Source organism: Gymnodraco acuticeps, unplaced genomic scaffold (genome assembly GCF_902827175.1).
Source record: "Gymnodraco acuticeps unplaced genomic scaffold, fGymAcu1.1, whole genome shotgun sequence".
Classification (NCBI taxonomy): Eukaryota; Metazoa; Chordata; class Actinopteri; order Perciformes; family Bathydraconidae; genus Gymnodraco; species Gymnodraco acuticeps.
Window position 1 is genome coordinate 365,159 of NW_022990055.1, and position 24,161 is coordinate 389,319.

At 39.9% G+C, this 24,161-nt stretch overlaps 1 protein-coding gene across 2 annotated transcripts in view; it reads left to right on the forward strand.

The window, feature by feature from the left end:
• Positions 1–20,957: 20,957 nt before the first annotated feature.
• Positions 20,958–24,161, forward strand: part of LOC117545965 (F-box-like/WD repeat-containing protein TBL1XR1) — a 74,276-nt gene continuing 71,072 nt past the window's right edge. For both annotated transcript variants that reach the window (XM_034216014.1, XM_034216016.1), the window contains exon 1: positions 20,958–21,295. The gene's annotated coding sequence lies outside the window, so the exon portion shown is untranslated. The remainder of the gene's footprint in view (positions 21,296–24,161) is intronic.

Genomic DNA, 24,161 nt, shown 5'->3' on the forward strand with positions numbered 1-24,161 from the left:
ATTATTAGATCTCAGTGCTACGTTTGACACTGTTGACCACAGCATATTACTAGACCGACTGGAAAACTGGGTGGGACTTTCGGAAACAGTTCTAAATTGGTTTGAATCCTACTTAAAGGACAGAAACAACTTTGTTTCTATAGGTAAATACACATCTGAGTTGACAAATATGACATGTGGTTCCTCAAGGCTCCATCTTGGGGCCTCTTCTCTTTAACATCTACATGCTACCACTGGCTCAGATAATGAAAAACAACAAAATAAGTTACCATAGCTATGCAGATGACACACAAATGTGCGTAACAATTTCACCAGGAGACTATGCTCCAATTCAAACACTGAGTAAGTGCATTGAACAAATCAATGACTGGATGTGTCAGAACTTTCTCCAATTAAACAAAGATAAAACTGAGGTAATGGTTTTTGGAGTCAAGTCAGAACGTATAAAAGTTAACGCTGAGCTTCAGTCTGCAATGTTCAAAACAACAGATAAAGCCAGAAATCTAGGTGTAGTCATGGACTCTGACCTGAGTTTCAACAGTCACATTAAAACAGTTACTAAATCAGCCTACTATCACCTAAAGAATATATCTAGGATTAAAAGACTAATGTCACAGCAGGATTTGGAAAAACTTGTCCATGCTTTTATCTTCAGTAGACTCGACTACTGTAATGGTGTCTTCACAGGTCTCACTAAAAAATCTATGAGGAAGCTGCAGCTGATTCAGAACGCTGCTGCTCGAGTCCTCACTAACACTAAGAAAGTGGATCACAACACTCCTGTTCTGAAGTCTTTACACTGGCTTCCTGTGTGTCAAAGAATAGATTTCAAAATACTGCTGCTGGTTTATAAAGCACTGAATGGTTTAGGCCCAAAATAAATGTCTGACCTCCTGCTAAATTATGAACCATCCAGATCTCTCAGGTCTTCAGGGACTGGTCAGCTTTCTGTCCCCAGAGTCAGAACTAAACATGGAGAAGCAGCGTTCAGTTATTATGCTCCAAATATCTGGAACAAACTCCCAGAAACCTGCAGGTCGGCTGCAACTCTGACTACTTTTAAATCCAGGCTGAAGACTTTTCTTTTTGTCGCTGCTTTTAATTGAACTATTCATATCTTAGACTGCACTGTAACTTTTATCCATGTATTTTTTCTTTTAATGTTTATTTTATTAGCTTTTCTTTTTAATGACTGATTTTAAATGCCATTTTCTTAATGTCTTTCATTTTTTGTAAAGCACTTGCCTGGCCTTGCCTTGCCTTGCCTTGCCTTGCCTTGCCTTGCCTTGCCTTGCCTTGCCTTGCCTTGCCTTGCCTTGCCTTGCCTTGCCTTGCCTTGCCTTGCCTTGCCTTGCCTTGCCTTGCCTTGCCTTGCCTTGCCTTGCCTTGCCTTGCCTTGCCTTGCCTTGCCTTGATCTCTTTTTCTCCCCCTCTTCTGACAGCACAGCAGATGATCTCAAAGCACGCTCCCCTCTCCTGCAAGGGGGCGTGGTAAGCTGCAGCTCATTTGCATTAAAGCTACGTCACAGAATCAGCCCCTGCAAAAACAGGGCTGGAAAGAGCAAATAGAGCGAAATGAGGGATGGCTAAAATGCAGGATCTGTTTGGTATTTTGAAAAAAAAACTATATTTATATACTTTATAGGTATGGCCCTATATATTGTTCAAATATAGCATGATAGGTCCACTTTAAGTATCTTCAATGTGTTCGTGGAAATAGTCGAAGGTACGGCAGACATTGCATAACAAAACCGTGAATCATGTCGTAGGTGAGCGTCCACACACAACACCCTTCCTTTATACCAACATTTGAGCCAAGGAGGTCAAGCTTTACTGGAGAATACAAAATGTAACTAACCTTACCCCATTTTCACTGAAAATTAGTTGCGTTCTAGTTTCGGTGCTGGTGCAGTTTGCCTATCCACCAATAGTAGCTCTGTAGGAGGTCACTGTTTACTTTGACGCTTTTCTCAGCAGCGGTGCTCACAACAATGGATGGTGGAATGTAGGAGCTGTGTTAATGTTGCCCTTGTCTAACAAAGCCAGATTGAACTGAAGGACTACTTAAGAACAGCAGTCATTTTTTTTTTTTTTACTTGTACTTCGAGTTTTATTCACATTTTTTGTCATACCATAATACAAATTAATTTTGACATAGGGTAATATGACTTTTTTCGCATTATTTCAACATACTAAACTACTTCTTTCACAAATATTTCGACATACTGTACTATGACCTTTTTTCAAAATGTCGTTGACATACACAATTGTAAGACTTTTTTTAACGAACCTTACTACCATTTTTTTCGACAAATCATACAGGTGTTTTTTCCGATTTGTTTTACATACCAAAATATTACCTTTTTTCACATTTCTCGACATACATTATTATTACAAAACACATGTGTGTGGTCGCGTTCTAGACACTTCTAGACATCTGGTTTTCAGGCCAAAGCTCAACGGACATCGTTCTTGGTGCTGGCAAAAAAGATAGTTGGGGCCAACATTTTCGGGTCCAGGAGCCAATGCCATGGAAACACAGGTTCGTAATCAGGCAAAGGCTCGGACCCATCCCTGGAACCACCTCAGTGTAAAAGGGGTGCGAGTGTACCAATGTAAAAGTCGCCATCAATTGTACAAAAATATCTGTTTACTTCAAAGTGTACAAACAACACAGTTTGGTTTTTGTAAAATCTGAGTTAGCTGTAACAGGGTCATTTAACGAGGTGACCTTAAGGGAGACTTTAAAGAGGACTTTTATTATTATGTATTATTGGAAAATATTTGATTGTCTTTTTACTACCGTGACTTTGGACTGCACCTAATTAAAAGTGGTACCAGGTCTTTTTCTCTATTTAGTTTTTCACTGGAGTAGGTTGAACTCTCTGCTAAAAAAACATATAGGGGTTCTTATCAAAATACAGTGTAAAAAAAGGGGAAATTACGCAGAAGGCGATGATATCCAGCCAGTATTTTAAGTCAGTGCTTGCTTCCCCTTATGTATGCAAGATGATTTATTTAGTTCTAGCACTGGTATTATTCAGTTTTGGAAATCTGTATACAATTATCCCATTCTGGAGGAAGCATCTAGGATGTTTTCAATAAACTGAGGGCTGATTATACAACCAAGGGGTTGAAGGGGGAAGTGGTGAAAGCTGAGTCTGGTAAAGAAAGCTATAGTGCTCTGGCAAAGCCAACAAATAGCATGGCTTGCAGATCTGTTTTTTTCGAATTATGATTAAATTAATGCAAATGAAGACTATTGGCTTTAATCCAGGTGTGATAAAAATGGGTTATCAGTAAGTACTCAGTAGGCTGATGATGTGTTTCACAGAGTCATTGTAACTCAACTTCTTTCCATAACATATATAATTCAAACTAAATAGGCTACTGAAACAAAGCGTGACGATTTCAAATACTCAGTTTAAATTCACTCCTGTCATTAATTTGTCTTCCAGATAAACAGACACACACACACACACACACACACACACACACACACACACACACACACACACACACACACACACACACACACACACACACACACACACACACACACACATCCTGTTTGTTGCTCACAGTTGGTCTTTCTGGGGCCATCTGGGCTTTCACTGCCCTGGCTGAGGAATCTGTTACTTGGCACATTTATATGTGTGTCTGCAAGATGCTATACTTTTAAGTAGCTGTATTACTGTGACAGAATATGACTTCATGCAGTTTGGTCTGGAGGTCTCTCATACTTTCCTTTAATATTCTCACAGATCATTATTTTGTCATTAAGACTGCTTATTCACATTCTAATTAAGACCATATTCAGACATGATCACTTCATGAAAAATGCCTAAAATTGAGCACACATTCCTCAAAGTTTTGTGTTTGTTGTGAGTAGTTTAATCCTTCTTTGAACCTGACATTTGTCATGACGTGACTTTTGGTAAACCTTTGTGTAGAGTGGTGCAGGAATTAATTCTAAAACCAGGAAATGAGTTAGCATTTTACCACTAGGTGAGCCTCATCTCAAATTCTCAAATGTCTTTTTCTTAAGATTCCTAAAATACGGTCTGTGGTTAACAGAATCTTTAAGTCTTTCACATTTTGTTCTATGTTGTAAAACAAGTCAGTTGCAGTTGGAGAGATCTTCATTTCACAGCCTTGAGATAACAGCACGGACTCTAAAACGTGAGTCTAAAGTGTGAAACATGAGACTTGACAGGTTGGAGAGGTGAACATAGCCCCAGTAAAAAGGTGTGCTCTCACATGCTGTTTCTGCAGGTTACTGCTGATTAAAAGGGGCTGACCCTGTTCTTGATTTTAAGATTATATAATCTCTCCTATTAGTGTCCTCTTATTCTGGCAGGATTTTGTGTATTTGGATTGATTACACGCTCTATTTGTTGCTGCGAAAAAACTCTAAAACGAATGTGTCTTCAAATAAAATGAGTAATAACCATTAAATGAATTCAGACATCCTTTTGAATACATCTTAAAACATTTTCCAGTATCATCAGTGGGCAGTATTCCCCGAAATATCATTATTGGCCCTTCATATCTGCTATTCACAGCGTTGACTGTTTTCATGTTGTGGCTTTTGCAGCAGCCTCTGCTATTCACATCAACTGGAACATTTCACTGAATGTTCTGCGGCAGGAAAGCAAACAGCTACAAGTCAGCTTCACTTGGCTGTGAAATTACATTGATTTTGTCCACTGTGCAGCCACACACACACAAACACACACATACAGACACATCATTATGCTCTGAGCCCAAGGCTGAACACAAACACTTCCAGTATCCAGGAGTGTTGATATGTAGAAACATGACTTTATATGTGGGTTTGCAGTAATGAAATAGGTTAGTGAAATTGTGTCTGTGTGTATGACTAAAATCTTAGCATGTGTTTACTTAACGGCCACTGTGTCGGCTAGTGCAGTATTTCGCATTGAGTAAACATTGATCAGTTTGCTCAATGCATCATGTCACTATGAACGTTAGGAAACTTGTTTGACGTATGAAGCATCTAAATTGACAAAAGTTTGCATGATTATAGCACTTCCTAATGTTATCTAGTCTATGTCATTTGGGAATATCGATTTCTAACTTTAGACAATGCTTATTTGTCGCCATTGAAATGACTAACAGCTAGTTTATGGTGTAGTACACAAGTGATAAAGCTGGCTATGCTTCGGGGCGTGGCTACATTTACTGACGAAGCGCTCATTGTTCGGTTATACAATAAGACACTGTAAAGTCATGAATGTTCATTGTTTCCAATAAATGCTTCAAAAACAAGCCTGGTCTTTGCTAGCCTAAATAAATATCACAGTAAATGCTAATTACTCACCAAACAAGCTAGATAGCTAGCACTAGCATTAGCTAGTAGTGTTGTTTATGCTAATAGTAGGTCACTTTAGGCTTAAAAAAAACCCAACCCTTCAAAATGATTTTCCACAAACCTTACCCTTAACCTTAACTTCAAGTTGACTGTGTCCACTTCCTTCATACAGTCTATTGTTGAATTATTCTATGTTCATTACTCCCACACACTGTCAACACTTCCTTTACATTTATTTCAGGGGTTATGACTATACCGGCCACACCACTAACCACCAAACATATCCCTAAGTAAATGTACCAACAGTGTGTGGGAGATTAATTTATTTATTTTATTTCCTAGATATCCTCTGATGCTTGCTGTTTGTTTTTAAAGGGGCATGATCTGCTGCTCATTTTCTCCTCACATTACATTATCATAATTAAGGAGCTGAGGACCTTGGACTCTGATATTATTAAAATGAACTAGTGTTGATTTTCTAACTGGAAATATAATGCAGATGTATAGCAAACCTGTGGCTACTGCCCCCTGTTGGTCAAGTCTTAGCAGGCAGACTTTTGATTGCAGTTAGAGGAAGGCAGAGAAGAGTGTTGCAGCCACAGATTAGCAGCTGAGCTCAGGGCAGCTGATCTGACAGAGAAAGCCTTTCACTGGGCCCCCCTGAAGCACACACACACACACACACACACACACACACACACACACACACACACACACACACACACACACACACACACACACACACACACACACACACACACACACACACACACACACACACACACACACACACACACACACACACACAGACCTAGTTGAACACACAGTCACACACTCAGCCTACACAACAACATTCCAATCAATTTTCCACACTCGGGTTCAGCATTCCAGCCTGGTGTTGCTTTCGTCCCACTGCACACAGGAAAGTGTGTGTGTGTGTGTGTGTGTGTGTGTGTGTGTGTGTGTGTGTGTGTGTGTGTGTGTGTGTGTGTGTGTGTGTGTGTGTGTGTGTGTGTGGTGTGTGTGTGTGTGATGGGGGGAGGGAGTTATGGCTGAGAGACTGATTGTGTATGTGTCTGTGTCTGCCTTGAAGGAATCATTCAACATATTGGGAAATGGGCTTACATTTCTGCAATGCAAGAGTGAGATGAGAAGATATCAGTCTCAGTTCTATATTTAAAACATATGAATGTGGTAGGGCTAGTTTAGAATAAAAAAGCAAAAAAAGCAAACAGCTTACTGAAGTTCATCTAAAGCTGTCTACTTGATTTTTTTTCTTTCATCTTTACATGAACACGCTGTTTCCAGTCTTTATGCTAAGGCAGTGGTTCCCAAACTTTTTCTGTCAGGCCCCCCCTTTCTGTCGGGCCCCCCCCAACACAAGTCAAGCTCAGTGGCGGCGCCATTGATTTATTTTGGGGGTGCTGTGGGGTAACTTGACGTTTCATAGAGGGTGCTCAAACATTTAGGGTTTCCCATTAATGTCCCGGTTGCTACAGTGGAATTTTCTACTGCAACACTCCCCACGCAAATACACAACGTTACAATGAAGGCTCGATAATCAGCTCACGGCATATAGGTGTAAGCAGGGGTAAAGTGCTATTTTTATAGGTGGTGTGTGGACCTTACATTGGGGGGTCCGGGGGCATGCTCCCCCGGGAAGATTTATTTTTAAATATTGAAGTTAAAAGCATCAATCTGGTGCACTTTGAGAGCAAAATGAAGAGATCGATGGATACATCTCTCAACACCCATTTGAAACAGACCTGTAAACAGATATACTCTTTTTTTATGGATATTTTACAAATCACCCTTTTAAACTTTATTCTTGTTTTACTGTCATATAGTATTTCATACCTGTTTTTCATTTATTCTCTTATTTTTGTATAACTATAATGATCATATAAACGTGTGCCTCGGAAATAATTGTTTACATTAATGGTGACCAAAACGTTTGAGACCCACTGAGATAGCACTGAGAGAGTCCTTTAGCTCACTGAGTCTCTCAGTCTGACTCTCTTCCACATTGTTGTTGAAAAAACTCCTTATATCCGTTAGCGTAGCTCGCTAGCACCAGAAGCTAACAACAACGATCTCCGGTACCGGTGCGCTCTCTCTCTTGCGCACACAAAATGGCTTGTTTCACACACCCACACACACACACATACAGAGCCGAGCTTTAATGAAACACAGAGACCCAGACGTAATAGTACTGCATCATATTATTTCCGAATCAATAATTTTTCAAATTATGTTTTTTTTTTTAAATATATATTTTTTTATAACCATTTTTCCTCCTGGTCTCTCGCGCCCCCCCTGTCATGCCTATGCGCCCCCCACTTTGGGAACCACTGTGCTAAGGTTAATCAGTCTCTACATTAACACTTTCCCATTTGTGTTGCTTACTAAAAATCCTGTCTTTGTCTTTGACTTATTGACTTTCAGTCTGACAACGTCTCTTGGGGAAATGGCATATATTTTGGCAGTTCCAGTGTAGCTAGCAGATATAAATTATATATTAGCTCAGTGGTGCATGAAGTCAATGGTCTGACTCTCGAAAACTAAATGACATGGACCTTCCAGGGAGATGTCTGCGATTGGGCCCAAAGAGCATGCTCACTTGCGTTTGTTTCCCGGAGAGAAAAACTAACTCAGAATTTAGCCTCAATTTCATAGGAAACAGTAATGTTGGGCACAATGCTTGCTTTCAGGGGGCTTTTGGATATCCAGGCCAAGATTTCCTTTTCTGTGTGCCAGTTATTGTTTACAGTCCAATTTGCAACTTCAATGTCCTGACTACATTTTGGCACATCAAATCTGCATATGAATACAGATAAATAAAATAAAAAAAGAGAAAGCTAAATCTGACGTATCATCAGACGTAAACCAAGATTGCATTTCGACTAATGCATCTTTTGTTCTCCAGATCGACCATTTACCTGCATGCGACCAAAGCCATCTGTAACGTGATTGGTCAACACTGCTCACACTAAAGTTTAAAGAGAACTAAGTCCTCCAGTTCCGTACTCCACACAAAGACATGAGATTGAAACCAACCGTCTCATCTTATTCTTTGAAAGAATGCAAAAAATAACCATATTTCTGAATATGTTTGACAATTACGTGCGTCTGTTTCTGATCTTGTATCATAACAGTTTGTATAGCAGCATGTGTACATACTGGGGTGGTCCATGTATATGTGTGTGTGATATGCATCGTGGTATAGATGCTGGACGAGTAAACCAATGGTGCTGCTCTTCCCCTCCCCCACCACGCCATCTCTCTCTCTCTGTCCACCTATCTCTTCCTCTGCTCTCTAACCTGCATTCTGACGCTCGGCCTCATCAGTGGCATGGAGGATCTCTCTCTCCTCTCTCTCTCTCTCTCTCTCTCTCTCTCTCTCTCTCTCTCTCTCCTCTCTCCTCTCTCTCTCTCTCTCCTCTCTTCATCTCTTCGATCTCTCTCTCTCTCTCTCTCTCTCTCTCTCTCTCTCTCTCTCTCTCTCTCTCTCTCTCTTATATATGGCTGCTACAATAAAGGCAGCACTGTATCCTACAAAACCAATGATGATGTCAGCTTGTTATTGACTCTCCCAGGTCTGAATGACTGAGCAGAGGATAGGGGGTGGGGTGGAATCTATCTATTGCAGTGAGGTGACCAGCCAGGCAAAAATGAGCTTGTGTGTGTGTGTGTGTGTGTGTGTGTGTGTGTGTGTGTGTGTGTGTGTGTGTGTATGTGTGTGTGTATATGCGTGTGTGTGTGTGTGTGTGTGTGTGGGGGGGGGGGGGGGATGGGTGGGATCCTGCAGTCCTCGTTTCCGCAGACATAATCTGTCCCAGTTGCTGCACACCTCTTACAGTTTACAATAAACTCTCCCTCCCCCTCCCCCGCTCCTCTCGTGTGGAGATGGATGATTCCATTTGAGTAGCAAGGCAGAGAGATGGACATCTTGGGTAGTAAAACAAGAGAAGAAAAACTGAAAGGGACAACAATAACAAGGCTTAGATAACACTTCCTGGTAAAATGGCCTCCAAGACAACATCACACTGACTTTTGCTCTACGTTGCTATATCTTTATCTATTTCTAGATAAGCAGAAGGAAGTAGTAGGTATAAGGCACAACAACCCGTACTAAAAATAGAGCCGGATTAAACAGTTTAATGGGCCATATCAGTAGTTGTTAATGCTTAGCGTATTGTAAACATGCACTTAATGTGACAGTTGAATACATTTTAAATTGTGATATTGTTTGGAGATTTGAATGTATTGTTTACCATTGGTTAACATCTCATCTCATTAACAAATCATCTACTAGTGTAGGCCTACTCCTTCAATCTGTTATTTGTAACAGTATCAGCACTCGTTGGTTAAAGTTACGTAAATATTATAAAGTATTAAAAAAAACACATTTCATAATGCTAAGGGATACACCCACCCACACATACACACATTTAAATTGACATACAACACAATATCTCCAGCTAAAAGCAACAAAGAATTATGGGGTAAACTTGGTTATCAGAGCATTTTATTTTTATTTTAATCAACATCATCATGACTGCTGTGTCCTTGTTTGTGTCTCTTGCCGGTACAAAATGTAAAAAAAATGAAGGGTCACAACAACAAAAAACCGGGAAAAAACAAGCGTAACACACGCAAAGGAATTTATGCCAATTTGAAGAAAAAAAACATTGAAATGGTCATGAATACATTTTACCCTGATGTTGCCTAATCAGAAATGGAGGACACAATCTGTATCGCACCTATCATTAATAATCAGTGTTGGGTGTAACGCGTTACAAAAGTAACGGAGTTACAGTAATGTATTACTTTTTGCTGTAACGAGGTAATGTAACGCATTACTAATGAAATGTGGGTAATATATTACCCGTTACATTTCTCAGTAACGCAGTTACAACACATTTTAACCCGAAATTAAATGGTGTTTTGTTTTTTAAGAATTTACCAACATTGCGAGACATTCCGACACCAGAGAAAAATTGTGCGGGTAGATTAGTAACGGCCGTCCACACGGTGGCATGCGTTGAAGCTTCAACGCTTCTGCCCATTCACTTTGAATGGGGTGACCTCACGCTTTGCCGAACTGCATTGTGGTTCTCTTTGCTCGCGTTGCTCGCTTCAAAAGTTGAGCAATGTTCAACTTTTGAAACTCGGACTGAATCTCCCGCCCCGGACACACAAGCAGCGGTTTGATTGGCTAGAGCTTGTACTGGCATATGATTCGATTGGCTGACGCTTCCGTCGAAGCTTCAAAAGTTGAACATTGCTCAACTTTTGCAGCGAGCACCGCGAGAAAAGCTACGCTTTGCTCCCACAATGCAGTTTGTCGAAGCGTGACGTCACCCCATTCAAAGTGAATGGGCAGAAGCGTTGAAGCTTCAACGCATGCCGCTGTGTGGACGCTGTGTAAGCCTGGGCCCTTTCTCATTTCTCTAACTCCCCTAATCGACTCCCCTCCTCGACTCCTATCCTCGAGACTTAGTCCCGCCCACAGGAGATGCGAGCAGAGGAGCCGAGGAGGGGAACCGAGGAGAGAGGAGGGGAAGCAGCAGGCGGTTAGAGAAATGAGAACTCCTCTCCTCTGAGCGGTCATTTTAAAGAGACGTCCATTAATGATGACAGGAGGCACAGCAGCCCTCTGTCTGATGGACAGATGTGTTCATGACCACTTATATATTTACTTTGAATATATTTATATAAATATACCATTTCAGAATCAAACAGAGCACTCTCATAATAACGTAACACTATCAGACACTGGATATACCCGCCCCCCCCCTGGTCGCTACAATGAGGGAAATAAATTACGGGCCAAAAGTTTTATTTACAAGTATTAAGCAGAGGACACCAAACTAACTGAGACCTGTCTGTCCGCTGCATCTACGCACTGTACAACACACACACCTACACACTGTACCACACGCACCTACAGCTCCTAAAGCATATTATCATGCTACAGCCGTTGTGTATTTTATTATTTATTATTTATTGCAGGTCACCCTTGAAAAAGAGATCTTTTGATCTCAAGGGGCTTTCACCTGGTTAAATAAAGGCTACAAACATTATGTGAAGCACTAAATGGTTTTAGAAAAATATCGACTCTTTGTTTGTAGATATCTACTAAACTACAGAAAATACAGAGAGTAATGTAGGCCTGTTATACTGAGTGATATATATTATACACACTGCTCTGCTTTCTGCACGGACCTCATGTTAGGGCTGTACAAGGGCGTGGAATCAAATGCACGATGCAGAGACAAACAAAGTATCAAAATAAAGTGTTTTAATGTAGACAGGTCATAACACACTGAATACATAAAGCAACAAAACAAACACTACTAATACACTAATCTAACTCTATGGACAATGACAAAAGGATCTTACGCTGGAAGGCTTGGAACACACAAGACAATCTGGCAACGAGACAGGGGAAGACGAGAACTATATATACTAGACAGACAACACCAGGTGAAGACAATTAGACAATCACAACCGTGGGAAAACAGACAAGGCAGGAAACGTTCTTTAGACACATGAGGGTAGAAAAGACTATCAAAATAAAACAGGAACCTATCTAAACACATAACATGAAACCTAAACTAGGGAACAATCTTAGCAGAGCCGTCTACCACAACACCTCAAAGCTGTTCTCTCTGTAAACATCGCGTTGCGATGAGAGCAGTTAATAAAATAATATCCAGAGGATGCATGCAGAGCTGTCATTGGCTGAGATAATTCCGGCCGTGCGTCACGACTCTTTGAAACATCTCTGTTCCCGGAAATGCATCCACGAAGGAGCCGTGGAGGACCCATCAGTGTATCCTCGGTTATAGCTCCTCCAGAGAGCCTCCTCGACGCTCGATCCTCGAAGTGCATTTAGAGAAATGAGATGTCCTTCAACATGGCGCGCTGAAATTCCTTTCCGGGTCACTACCGGAGGACCGAGGAGTCGAGGAGTCGAGGAGGGGGATTTGATGAAATGAGAAAGGGCCCTGGTGTTTACCCTTCAGGCTCATCAAGATCCCTCCGCTTTGCGTCAGGTTCCCTGATCAGCCTATCGGTGTTCTTTTCCCCACAATGACCGCCTCGCTGAACATTATCCCGCTTATTACACGGCCATATACTAAACAAACTACTGAGCCCATTCCGTGTTCCTGTTATTGTTTACTTCCTGTCTGTCTTCTTCTGGTGATCCCAGAAGATCTGACGTCGAGCGCTCCGTCTTATAACCTCTTTTCCTTTCTCTTTCTTGATCCTCCTTAGCAACCTTCATTATAGTCCTTGACAGTGGTCTGTACTGCTGTATTAACAACGTGTCACATGTTAAGAATTTACAATCAGAATCCAGTATTCAACTAAGCCGTGTAATACAAGTTGTTAGTAGCCTTAAGGGCCTACACAGGTGTTATGCTATACCACATTGCCCTTCACCGGATGTATAATGAGCTGCACTAAACTACATTTCAGCATTTAAAATACCTAGCCATTCTTTGGCGGTTATTTTGGTAACTCAAAAGTAATATACAAGTAGTGTAACTCATTACATTTCAGAGACAGTAATATTGTAATGTAACTTATTACTTAAAAAAGACAGTAATAAGTAATATACTGTATTACATTTTGGAAGTAACTTTCCCAACACTGTTAATAATACAAATCTTAAACAAATGTAAAAAGTCAGTTTATGATTTTAAAGTTAGACCTACTCAATACGTAGCTATCTTTGAGTACAAGCAATAGAGTTGCTGCCATATTTCTGCCTCTCTGTTCAAAAGGGTTTTCACCGTTATGTGTTTCAGCAGAGACTCTGCCGTTTCTCAAACAACAGCAACCACAGCTCTGTTTTGTTTCAGTCGGCCATGAGCAAATATTTCCCTTGGGGTGTGAGGACATAAAACTGAAATACAGCATGAAGACATTGACTACATTGTTTAAAATCAATGAAAGACCTTGTATTGAAAACAGTTTGTTAATACAAAAATGAATAATTCACCCAAAGATGGTTCAATACAAGTAGGAATGAGTCTGTAAAATTGAAACACAGGTACAAACCATATCCAATTTAGTTTCCTGTTTATGATCTTCCAGAATATGAGTAACCAGGGGGGAAATATGTGACTTTTCAGTTAAACACAAGCAGCATCACATTCTTGTTAACTGAGAGTATACATTTCCCAGAAAGCACTGAGTTCGTAATTGGCAAGTATAAGCACGCCTGAATGTTGAGCTTCAACTTGTTTTAAATGTTGTTTCAAATGGTTTGTAGCCTTGACACCACAATGTTTAATTCACAGTTTCTTTACATGCTCACAAATTTACAACAGAGCCGGCCTGCTAACCAATCAGAGCAGACTGGGCTCTGGTTTCAGACAGAGGGTGAAAAGAGGTGCTGCTGAACATTAAAGCATGGAGACATGTACCAGTAAAGACACCAAATACAAATATAAACCTGAACATTAGCTGGAGAGGGCCCCTTTAAGGAACCCAAATTGCAGTATAGCAGCAAAGTTGCAAATTAATGTAATGGTATTTGAATAATTGTAAGTTCAATCAAATGATATTATCACTCCATGATTGAAATGTCTATGTGCTGTTGGTTTGGTTGTTTCCTGCATAAGAACATTTCATATGGCCCAAAAAGCATTGTTCCTATAGATAACAATTTTTTTTTAAAGTGTGTTTTACTTGACCAAGTATGGCTGGAGAGACGCTGAGAAGACTGGATTGTAAAGGGTGAGTTTTATAGCTTGTAAATGTAAAAAGTCATTAGTAAGAGGACACATTAATAATTTCACAGTCCTGCGATTAGGATCTGAAGCCTGACTTACATTCATATGTCATGGTATAGATTTATATGTCATAGACATCCGTGTCAAGTTGTAAAGGATTATTGTCAATTTGTGAATGTCAAGAGGGGCTGTTTACTGTGTGATTGATAGGAACAATACAATCCTGCTTTAAGTAGCATTTAACGTTTGTATTATATATTTATTATCTCAGGTATATAAAAGAGTTATTTTTACGTTCATATTAATACACTATCTGCAGGCTGCTCCTGTAGACCTTTGAAGAGGAGATACAGTGTGATGTTTTATGAGCAGTCACACACAGCCTCTCACTCCATTTTGTCAAAGTGTTCTCCACAGAGCAGCCCTATTTATGGAAGTCAATCATAATCTGTCATGAGTTAGACGTGTTAGCTGCTGCTGGTGCTGAAGATTATCAGACTATTTACAGGAGACAGCATTTTTGATAATTTTGTATTGTTTAAGTCATTTATAAAATGAGACTATGCGACTATATTGTAATGAATTAAAAATGTTCTAGACTGTTGTTTAAACAAAGCAAGCGATTTGATGATGTCACCTCTGGGAAATGTTAATATAATGTTAATCTAATAATAAAGTAATATAATCGGCAAATTAATCAAAACTAAGAAGACAAATAAACTACACTAAATTCATGGCCACAGCATAGTGGCACATCAAAATAAGTCCTGTTTATTTTTCCTATAGAGTATATTCATAGTAGACACAATTATTGTGACATTAACAACTGGTGTGTAGATAACAGTTTTAAAGTGCGGCATTTGGCATTTTGGCTTCTGCCACTTCGGTTATCAAGAGCCAGAAATGCTAATATTTGGCAATAGGAGCAACCAAACTGATGCCACTGGTGACGAAACAAAGTCCGTGGTTGGCAAAACACAGGCAGCGCCAATGACAACACTAATTAAAAATGGTTGGTACACAAGAAAAAACAAGATTAGCACCATAACCATGGAGTAATCTGGTGGTGTAGTAGGGTGCACACATAGATGGGAGAGGAGTATCAGACTATCATTACACATATTTTCTCATAAAACCACAGAAGCCATTATGGCATATTTTTATTTATGGTCATTATTTATGCTTTATTAAGAAGGCATCTTTGGGCACTGAATAATTTGGGCACCTGGTGTAATCATATATATTGGAGACATGGGATTAGAGCACCAGTATGTTTTTTTTACCACAGGGATAAGCACAGGGGGCCTAAGGAGAGGCACAGGGCAATGATAGGAAACCTGTTCATTGTATTTTGTTCATATTGGTAAATGCATGAACGGATATTGTCTGGACTTGGATCATTCCCATGCACAACATTCGTTATCTGGATCTTCAGCGGGAGTTTTACTTTTGAGTTCATTTTCAGTTTTATTTTTTGTATGATTTTGGCCCCTACAATCCCTATTTTGTGCGTAACGTGCACCAAGCCTGTTTAAAACGTGAAGGCTACCGACAAAAATATTGACACTCCACTGTTCTACTGTTATTATTAGACTGTATTGGTGGTATAGACTGTTTGGTTGCTAGATGTTACATTTGATGAGGTAATACATCAATTGAGAAGTGTGATGATTTTCTCATAGTCTTCAATACAATCTGATTTATTAAATCAACCAGTGGGGTCGCCCCATGCTGGCCTCTATAAAGAATGATGCGTTTAAGGCACTTCCTTATTGGCCTTGCAGAGATAACTGAATTGTACAGCTTAGATCAGCATGAAACTCTCCCAGTCAACAAATCATTACAAGAGATATGAAACTGTTAGAAAACATGGTCATTTGGTTGACAGACATTGCCACCCCTAGAGCTTTGCTGTTAGCATGGCTGAATCATTTCAACACTTATATTTATTCACCTCAACCTTCAGGTAGCATATCCTCAAGGTTTTAGTATCTCCTTTATCTGTCATCGTAAATTCTTGGCATTTGAAGTTCCTCATTTTAAGACGCCAACATCAGTAGTACTAGGTAGATTTAATAACTTGTGTTTGTTACACATTTATTATTGGTGTTTTCTTCTCCTCCCGCGAAGATCACTCCTGTCTTTTCATCTTCCTTTCACACAAGAGAGTCTTTGAGGGTCTGAAATCCTAGTTGTAAATGTTAATGTATAACATGGAGAAGTTGGATCGATGAGGTATATTAAACTAGCTTTCCTCTCTTCGTCCTATCAGCCTGATGAGGCAGAACACACCGTGTCTCTTTACCATATATCCACACAAACACAAGTCATTTCTTTCACCTTTTCTTCTCTCCTTACACAGCCACATAAAAGCCCACGCACATCCATGCAATATCTGTTTGTCTCCATCGCTAAATAATTGAATCACTTAACAGCGATCACCAACAATGGAGAGTAAATTATAGCTCCGTAGGTAGAGAACAGCCATTACTGTAAGGCCTTATGAAGAGGTATGCTTTGTGGAGACCTTGTCATTGTCAGAGCACTAAATATGGAGGAGAAGGGGGGGAAAGTATGACATGTGCTTTAGAATGGATATCGTATAATGCTGGTATGGGGTTTTAAAGGCCAAGGCTGTTAATGTTGGATGTGCAATGACTAAAAAACATTGGCTAACATAAGTGTGTGTGTTAGTATGTATATATGTATGGTAGATAGATTTGAAGGAGAGCATAAATAAAGGGTGAAAAGTTCTCCCCTTAAGATGAAGTATTGGTATACGTTTGTGAAAACAGCTTATATAGGATCAAGAAGTTACATGTATTGCTATTCGACAACTTCAAGTGGTGGTGGTAATTAAGGAAGCAGAGGAGGATGTCATGATGACATTTAAATATCGTCAAAGACCAGGTACGGAGAAGGTTCGGTCCCAAAAGTCAACATTTAAACATATTACAGCTGATTTCTGATTTAATAAATGTTATTTATAACAACATTTCTTTCATTTTATTAACTTCTCATTTATATTTAAAGAGGCCCTTATTTGGGGGATTTCCTTTTCCTGTAGTGTGTTATATAGGTTTTTCTGCATTTAAATGGTCAGGCTAAAATCCCCCCTTTCCTGAAACGCCTCCACTGGACTCCTTTGTTTACTGTATGAACATAGTGACATCACTATGTAACTCGTGCTTCTATTGGTTTGCACTGAAACACATTGTAAGTGATAGGCTAAGGGGCGGTAAATCTGTAAGCAGTTGATCAATCACAACAGAGCCGGCCAGCTAACCAATCAGAGCAGACTGGACTCTGGTTTCAGACAGAGGGTGAAAAGAGGTGCTGCAGCACAGGCAGTGTGAGAAAAATAAAGAGCTTTTTGAACATTAAAGTTGTTAGGGAATAATTCTGTCTTTACTTTAGATATTTAACCTTATGGCTCTGTTATCTCTCTTAAGGAATGGGAGGCTCCAGCTATCTTGATAAACCAGTTCAACTCTCGGTCACAAAATGGTTTATACGGCTGTGGGAACACTGGCTTCGAGGCCATTGAGGGTCAGACGCAAGTGATTCAGGGTGCCCAGCTGTTTAGTCTATCTCTCCAAATATGTTGTTTACTCTCTCTGAACTAGTTAAAAGGTCTATCGAGAGATAGGCTGATCAGAATTGACATGGCAATCCACCCGTGCAGTCAGAACCTTTTGCTGCTGTGACTTGTGATATGAATTCTCCGGCCGTTATACTTGCAATAAACTACCAGTGTTTGACATCAAAGCTCCAACTCTCCTCGTGTCTCTCTGAGTCCTGACTCTCCATTGCTGCAGAAGTGTCCCTTACAAAAGTATGGAGACATGTCACAGTAGGGACACATATTATAAATATCAACCTGTAAATATGCAGAATATGTCCTCTTTAACTTCCGTACGTATGTAGTTAACATACGTAAAATTACATAACCAAGTTATTTTATGTAACATACTTAATTTACATCACATACTTAAATTTCAAACATAAATAACGCAGCAAACATACTTTTTTTGATATAAAAGTATGGCTTGATCTTTTCCCAAACCTGACCGAGTAGTTTTGTGTGAGTGTGCTGTTTTTTTTCTAGTACTATAACGTATGGGCTCTCCTACCTTATAATCTGCTGACCTCATTTTACATGGCAGGTTTTACTACCTCTTCTTGCCTAATATGCAACATGTGCCAATACCTTTCCAAAAAAGAATTCCAGCGTAACAAGTTGTTACTCATACTATTTCCCTCCAGGTTTGATAGTATGAGTAACAACTTGTAACACTGGAATTCAACAAAAGTGCAAAGTCAACAGGCAATCTAATTTCCTTTTTTTGCTGGACTGTCAACTCTTACAACAGATACCTCGCGGCTCAATCAGATGACAAACTTTTGTTGGTTTGGACCGGTTTGGACAGATGAGAGGAAGGTTATATGGAACAGTGTCATTCCTACTAGTTTTGTCGCATTCCGTTCAGTCATTACAACAAAACACAGTGTGATTGTACGTACAGTTTAAGTACTCTATAAATATAGTCAAGAATAATCGTGCCGGATGGTTAAGGATTACATCTCTTTTTATTACTACCTCCAAGTCCCATTTTAATGTTTTGTACATGGATTGTCTCCCCTAGTTTTTCAGATTCATATGCAAATATCAGTTTATAGAGATTAAGATAGCGTGTGTTGCTTGTGGATTATTGCATAGAAACCCATAAAATGGCATTTTGTATACTGTGTGCAAATACAGGAATACTATTAGCATGCTAGTTTCCACATCACTGTTTCTTTTCTTTCATTCAGCAGTGATGAGACAAGGAAACAAGTTACCTGATAGCTATATATTCCTTCCAAAACAAAAAACAACAGGCAAAAAACTGATAACAATGTAAAAAGATTGACGCCGTCACTACTACTGTACTACAACTTCCCCAGGCACGTGGAAGTACAGGCTGGGGAAATACACTGACCCCCCCTCCTCTCTCATTACCCATCCTCCACTCTCCTGTTACAGCCACGCTGAAGCTCACACTACACACCACCCGGGGGCTTTCTGTGTGTGTGTTTGTTTGTCTCAGCCGGGCCTTATCAGTAATGTGTGTGTGTCCATGTTGATGATCATATGCTTTCAGTTAATGCATACATGCATGCCTGAGCAGCTATCTATTTTTCATTGTTTATGTCTGCACAATGCATCTGCATGACGTATGTATCAGTGTAGCAATGCTGTGGTTTACACTGAAGACATGCACTCACTTCCAACCGCTTTTATAATAAAATAAATAGTCATCTGAGTCAAAGAGGACATATTACGGTCATTTTCAGGTAAATATTTGTGTTTTGTGCTTCTTTTGTGACATGTCTCCATGCTTTAATGTTCAAAAAGCTCTTTATTTTTCCCTTACTGCCTGTGCTGCAGCACCTCTTTTCACCCTCCGTCTGAAACCAGAGCCCAGTCTGCTCTGATTGGTTAGCTGGCCGGCTCTGTTGTGATTGATCAACCGCTTACAGATGTCCGGCCCCTTAGCCTATCACGTACAATGTGTTGGAGCGCTAGCCAATAGAAGCGCAAGTGTTACGTGATGTAACTGGAAGTAAACAAAGGAGTCCAATGGAGGCGTTTCAGAGAGGTGGGGAGTGTGTGGGAGAGAAACTCACTCTGGAAGGAACACAGGGATTTTAGCCTTTGAGGATACATGCACACATACCTATATAACACACTACAGGAAAGGGAAAACTCAAAAATAAGGGCCTCTTTAAATATAAGAGAGAATTGAATATGTTGTTATAAATTGATTGATCGTTGTTTGTCAAACCAGAAATCTGCGCTAATATGTTTAAAATACTATCGATTTTGCAGACAATTTTGTGTTTCTACAAAGTTGTCCTCATCGTATAAACGGTTGTCTGTGAAAGCAGCTAATTATTACACGTTTGTTGTTGGACAGTGACATCTAGTGGCTATATTATTATGACAGGTATAATAAAGGGTAAACATGGCGCAATAGGAGGATGTTGGGGAGGGTGGAGCAATAGGAGGAGGTTGGGGAGGGTGGAGCAATAGGAGGAGGTTGGGGAGGGTGGCGCAATAGGAGGAGGTTGGGGAGGGTGGAGCAAACAAACACAGGACTTGTTTCCTGCGTAAAACCAAAAGTCACCGGGACTTAGCTTAATTTACGTCGTAAAAGTTATACTACGTTAGAGGGTCACAAAGTGACTTTTTTAAATATGTAAAAAACTAACGTAAAATACGTAAGTATTTTAACCCAATTGATCTTTTGCTATCGAAGTAGTTTTGCTGCATAGGCCTATAGGGGCCTATGTAATCAAATAGTTCGATTCACAACATTTAATAGATTGGTCACGTGTTGAACAGTCATATGTTTAAAACTGCCACCGTACTACAATTAAAGAGACAATTAAAGAGAACGGTCATATTTAGAGAGGTATTTGCATATGGCGGAGAAAATATTATTTTGTGGGGGAGGGGTGCTGCATTTCACAATACACTACTCTACTGACCATAAACAATTACATGACCTAATTTGGTGTAACACTTCAAACATATAAATAAAAATGTGGTCTACACTGTAAGTTTATTATTATTTTTCTCTTACGTATAACAGCATAACTAGCATGCATACAACAACACTCCAAAAGTAGCTTTGTCTTTATCACAACATTAAGCTTATAACAAATCTAATTGGTCTAAAATGTTTTTTAACTAATCATTTGTATTCCGTAATTACAGATTTACCGCCAGTCTCACCCCACCACACCACTTTTCCATACTGCGACACCCATTCTGATGTTTATGTGACTGGAGTGTGCTTCCTGCAGCGAGGAGCTCAGGCCTAGCTCATTTTTGCCTGGCAGGTCAGCCACTCTGTGTTTCAGTCTGAAGCCGTTGGCTGCTACTGAACCGTTTGGCTCTTTTCTCTACCAGCGAGCAACCTACAATCTAGACCCAACTGTCCTTTCAGCTCATTTTTAAGGGGATTTATCTTCATATATGCCCGTGTATCCAAGACATATCGGTCATTGGGGATTCCTAGGACCGGTTGGCCGGGTCTGAAGGCCGTTATAACGCTTTTTTCGAGGTTTAATTAGAGCTAGAAAATAACGCTGGTGGAGGAGGAGATTCCATATTAGGAGCACAGAGGAGAAGGCACCCCCCTTGTGTGATTTGGAGCTTTTGGTGAGTGTTTTTGTTTTTATGCTATAATTGCCGTTATAAATTATACTACCGTGTAGCGTGAGCACCTATGACTGTATATACGAGATTTGGGCAGGTTATTGCGCTGTTTTGAACGTTTATTTTTATATTTTCTCTTGGGGTGGGGGATGGGCAGCGTCAGCGCGTGAGTAGGCGCGCGCACCGTGCATGTATTCGTAGGGTAGCTCGTGGTTGGTTTGTGTTTGTGAGCGCGCGCTTCCTTCCTGCAACTACTGCTAGCTTTGAATTAAAACCACTTTAGTGGTTTTTATAAAAAAAATCTCAAACATAACGATATCTTTTATATCATGTGTGTTATTATACAAGAATACACCCTGGAAATTAATTAGTTTTTCTAAATAATCTTAACTTTTTACTAAACTAATACCTTTTTTTGTAATGTATCTTTCTGGGATGGATTAATGCTGTTATTTCTTACTTACTTTAATTACACTTTGTACCTGTTTGTCATTACTCAAATATAAGTTAGTATTGTTAAAAACAACAACAGTTTTGAATAGTTATGAATCAAAACTGAAACTAGTTTTACAGTGTAAGCATTTTGTCCAATAATTGTAGGCTTCTTACCCTACAGATAGTTTTGCTTTAGTTATTACCACAGTTAAAGATAATGTTGCTGTTTAACCTTAATTGTCTGGAACATACAGTAGATACATACACATGCCATAATACACTGTCTATTATTCTACTATGTATTATTTTATTGGCTATTGTGTCAATTTTATTCAAAGCTGTCTACAGTTCTTTGCAGCTGGTTGTTCCAAAGCCATGGGCGGTGTGGGACACACACACACACACACACACACACACACACACACACACACACACACACACACACACACACACACACACACACACACACACACACACACACACACACACACACACACACACACACACACACACACACACACACACAAGGGCCACTTGCCAACCTTGTGAAGCTCAACTCAATGACACAATGTACCAGTCCCAGATAAGCCTCGAGTATAACATCTTCTCAAAAGGCTGCTAATACAGGCTCTGTGTAACCACACTCACAATTCACAGACTAATTAGGTTACAGTATTTTTAGGCGGGAACTGACATTTTAAATACAAATTGTTATTTAACACATTTTGATAGAGTTTTTTTCTGATCTCATATGAAATTGCTATCCTTGAACTTTAAAAAACAATAAGAACACTCACTATTGTGTTTATGTATAACAGAGGTAACACATCCTTCATTCTTGGGTTTGTGCTTGCTTTAGGTGGGCTTAGTGTGTCAATCAAGGACACCTGCTAGTCACACAGTCTTTGTTGTGGTCACTGATGTTTCTAATGTTGACATAAACGATTTGAATTTTCCTATGTTGCAGATAGAACTGAAGCTATGAACGTTTTTTTGTTTTGTTAGTGCATGAGCCTGGTGTGACTTTGGCTCTGTATCCTGGTGTCATTTAGCTTGAAACTAAATCCAATTCATCGCTGGGGATTAGCATCCCTAGATATTTTCCCCATTTTGTTTTTGTGTGGTCATGATTATAGTTTCTTCTGTAGCAGTTTATTGGTCTGATGTGGTTATCATATACTAGGATTATTATATGTTTTGTACTGAGTTATAAGTAACTGTTGTATTAACTAGAAATAATCGGTATAAGCATATTCTGCAAATAAACACAGAATCTGTTGGCAACGGCAATTCATATTTGTCAATCGGACTATGAACAATGACCAGTCAATATTGTCCCCAGATATCCAAGTACTTTACTGGAACTTCTCAAATATTGCTTGTTGACGCCAGAGGCTACATTTTCATCAGACTGAAAGGCAATGGGTTCTGAGATTTCCGAGAACTTGGTAACCATACAAGAAACAGACTCCAAAAAGGTTTTGGGCCGAGCTAGAACCAGTGTTAAAACGTTTTCTAATGTCCTTCATAGATGACCCACATTAATACCAGGGTCACACCTGAACATGCAATGTGTGTTGTTAGGTGTTAATAAATGGGTTGGAACTAAGGGATGCACGATAATTATCGGCCCGATAATTATCGGTCCGATATTAGGAATTATGACGTCATCCCGATAAACCCGATACCAGTATTAATAGCCCCGATAATATACAATATATTTTTTGGGTAAAAAAAAAGAAAAAAATACTGCGGTGTGGGGTGGATTGGGATGAGGGGCGCTTGTTTTTCACTCGGCTCCTCCCGTTTTGCCAGTACTGTGGTATTAGTGGTTTAGGAAGAGGGGAGTTTTTCACAAATCCAGCGCTCCCTAACTCGTGAAGCCAGGACAGTCAACAAACATGTCGTCGGTGGTATGGGCGTTGGAGCTATGTGCAACTCAACAGTGGCGTTTTCTCCCGGAGGCCAAGGGAAGCCAGGCTTCCCCTGTTTTTTCGGATTGTAGTTATAATTTAAATAAATAAATAAAAACACTTAGTTTTGTTTCGATAATTCTCCTTTGCTGTGTGTTGCTGCCGGCCCGTCTCTCCCCCATTCTCATTGAGTATTTTACAAAGAGTGAAACAAACCGCGCCCCTCTAGGTGTTATGGTGAAACAGTAGATTGCACTCTCTGTTGCGAGAGGAGGCCAGCCGAATCTGGCTTCCCTTGGTGAAAAAAAATTGAGGGATTGACCAATCAGATGAGGCTCACATGATGCCCCTGCCAACCTGTGATTGGTCAGGGCCATGCCAAGGGAAGCCAGAGGCGGCTGGCTTCCCTTGCCTCACAATCCAATCAAATCGCATCAATTTAGTGTTGCAGTCGAGTGACGCATCCTAAAATCCGGAAGTAAGCTGCGCTCGGTTTCCCTCATGTTTCCCTCGACAAAAAA